This window comes from Chrysochloris asiatica, unplaced genomic scaffold, assembly GCF_000296735.1.
Source record: "Chrysochloris asiatica unplaced genomic scaffold, ChrAsi1.0 scaffold00077, whole genome shotgun sequence".
In the NCBI taxonomy this organism is placed as follows: domain Eukaryota; kingdom Metazoa; phylum Chordata; class Mammalia; order Afrosoricida; family Chrysochloridae; genus Chrysochloris; species Chrysochloris asiatica.
In genome coordinates, this window is record NW_006408595.1 from 11,235,961 (window position 1) to 11,239,014 (window position 3,054).

The following is a 3,054-nucleotide window of genomic DNA, read 5'->3' on the forward strand; positions in this document are numbered from 1 at the left end:
CTGCTTTTGCTTCTTGGACATGTTTAATGTTTATCTGTGGCCCTAATAATTAATTAATTATGTGTTTTGGTAATTTTTTTATGCTTTCTGATTACCTCCAGGAAGATGTGATCAGGATGTGGTCTTCCCTTTTCACTCTCCTTATTGCTTAACTCAGAATAACTTTTTTGGGCCTCAGTTGGGCCTGGGCCTCGGCGGCAGGCCGTTTGTGCCTCAGGTGGGTGGGTTGAGTCTAGAGCGGGCGGTTTGGGCCTCTGGGGGCCTGGGTGTCAGCGACCAGGCTGCAGGAGGGTTGGGCCTCTGGCGGGTGGTTTGGGCCTCGGGCTGATGGTTTGGTCCTCGGGCGGGCGGTTTGGGCCTCAGGGGGCTGGGTGTCAGCAACTGGGCATCTGGTGGCTTGGGCCTCAGGGGGCCTGTGCCTCGGGTACCGGGCTGAGGGCGGGCTGGGCCTCCGGGGCCCTGGGCCTCAGCGACCTGGCTACGTGGTGGATTGGGCCTTAGTTGGGCCTGGGCCTTTGTGACCAGTCTGTTGGTGGGTTGGGCCTCAGGGCAGGCCCTGGCCTTAGTGGGAGTGTCTGGGCCTTGGGAGGGCTTTGGCCTCAGTGGGCGGGCCTGTGCCTTGGGCATTTCTGAGCCTCTGCAGCTTGGCAGAGGGCTGGTCTAGGCCGGGGCAGTAGAGGGCTGGGGGTCGTGGCTGCAGGGAGGTAGTGTCTGTATTTGATGACATAAAAAATGCCTCTCTCAGTTTCTCTGTACCGTGGGTACCCCAAATTTCCTGATATCCGCGCCAATATCCCTCTCTATTTCAGCTTTGTTAGTTTATGCTTCCTTTTCTCTGGAAATGCAGCCTTCTAAGTGAGGTTGCTCTAGCCCTGCATTCCAAGGTCTGCAGAGGGCAGAGGCACTCGCCGGCGTGGGCACGGAAGCGGGAGCCACGTGCAGGCAGGCAAATGCTTAAAATACCTGTAATTCCTCAGCAATTTGATCTTTTAAAAAAATGAGTTCAGAATGTTGAAATATAACATCTTATGTTTGTTTAAAGGCTGTCTGTCTGCTAGACAGAGGTTTCTTGTGTGCAATTCCACCCCTTTTCCCCGAGACTGCCCTACCTGAGCTGCCTGGTCAGGGAAGCGCCGGAAGTCGAATTATAATCTTTTTAAATGAATGCCAAATGACCTATTGAGAGTCCCAAATAATAAATGATTACTGGTTTGTTTTTCCTTAAAAAATAAGAGACAACTATACACATGGACCTCACCAGATGGAATGAACAATAATCAAATGGACTACATCTCTGGAAAGAAATGGTGGGAAAGCTTCATATAATCAGCCAAAACAAGGGCAGGGACAGACTGTGGAACAGACCATCAATTGCTTGTACTCAAGTTCAGGTGCAGATGAAGAAAATTAAAATAAGTCAATGAGAGCCAAAATATGACCTTGAAAATATCTCACCTGAATTTAGAGATCATATCAAGAACAGATTTGATGCATTACACACAAAAGACTGGAGATGCAAAGAATTGTGGGATGACATTAAGAACATCATACAGGAAGAAAGCAAAAGGTCATTAAGAAGAAAAGAAAGATTGAAAAAGATCAAAGCGGATGTCAGAAGAGACTCTGAAGCTTGCTCTCCAGAGTAGAGATGCTAAATCAAATGGAAGAAATGAGATGATAATAGCTGAACAGAAAATTCCACAGAGCAGCTCAAAAAGGCAAAGTCAAATATTATAATGAAACATGCAAAACCTGAAGTTAGAAAACTAAAGGGAAGCACACAATCAAGCTGAGGAAATTGAAGAAAGAAATCAAGCCTCAATCTCAAAATTGGAAGATTCTTTGGGCAAAATATTGAATGGTGCAGAAAGCATCAAAAGAAGTTGGAAGGAGTATACAGAATTAAAAATAAAAGTTGATGTTCAACCATTTCAGCCGGTAGCATATGATTAAGAATCAATGGTACTGAAGGAAGACGTCCAAGATACATTGAAGGCATTGGCAAAGAAAAAGGCTCCAGGAATTGATGGAATACAAATTGAAATCTGTCATCAAGCTGATTCAGTGCTGGAGACACTTACTCACTTAGGCCAGAAATTTGGGAGACTGCTATCTGGCCAAATGATTAGAAGAGATCTATATTCATGCCCATTCCAAAGAGAGGTGACCCAGTGGAATGCGGAAATCATTGGACAATATGATTAATATCACATGCAAGTAAAGTTTTGCTAACAATAACTCAAAAACAACTGCAACAGTGCATTGACAGGGAACTTCCAGAGGTTCAAGGTGGATGCAGATGAGAACATCAAACAAGGGATACAATTGTTTACATTCGATGGATCTTGGCTGAAAGCAGAGAATGCCAGAAAGATATACCTGTGCTTTATTGACTATGCAAAGGCTTTCGAATGTGTGGATCATGACAAGCTATGGATAACATTGCTGAGAATGAGTATTAAGGAACACTTAATTGTACTCATAGAAACCTATACATAGGCCAAGAGACATTGTGTCAAACAGAGTAAGACACTGAATGGTTTAAAATTAGAAAAAGTGTGCTCCAGGGTTGTATTTTTTAACCATACTTATTCAGTCTGTATGTTGAGCCAATAATATGAAATGCTGGGTCTTATGAAGAATATGGCATCAGGATTAATGGAAGAGTCATTAACAACCTGTGATATGCAGATAATACAACCTTGCTTGCTGAAAGCCAAGAGGACTTAATATACTTACTGGTGAAGATCAAAGTCTTATGCATGGGTTGCACCTCAGTGTAAAGACAACAAAAATCCTCACCACTGGACCAATAAACAACTTCAAGATAAATGGGGGAGAAAGGATTGAAGTTGTCAAAGACTTCATTTTGCTCAGATCAACCATCCACACTCATGGAAGCAGCAGTCAACACATCAAGCAATGTATGGCATTAAGCAAATCTGCAGCAAAAAACTGCTTTAAAGTGTTAAAGAGCAAAAAAGATCATTTTGAAAACTAAGGTGCACCTAACCCAAGGCACAGTATTGTCAATAGCCTCATCTGCATGTGAAA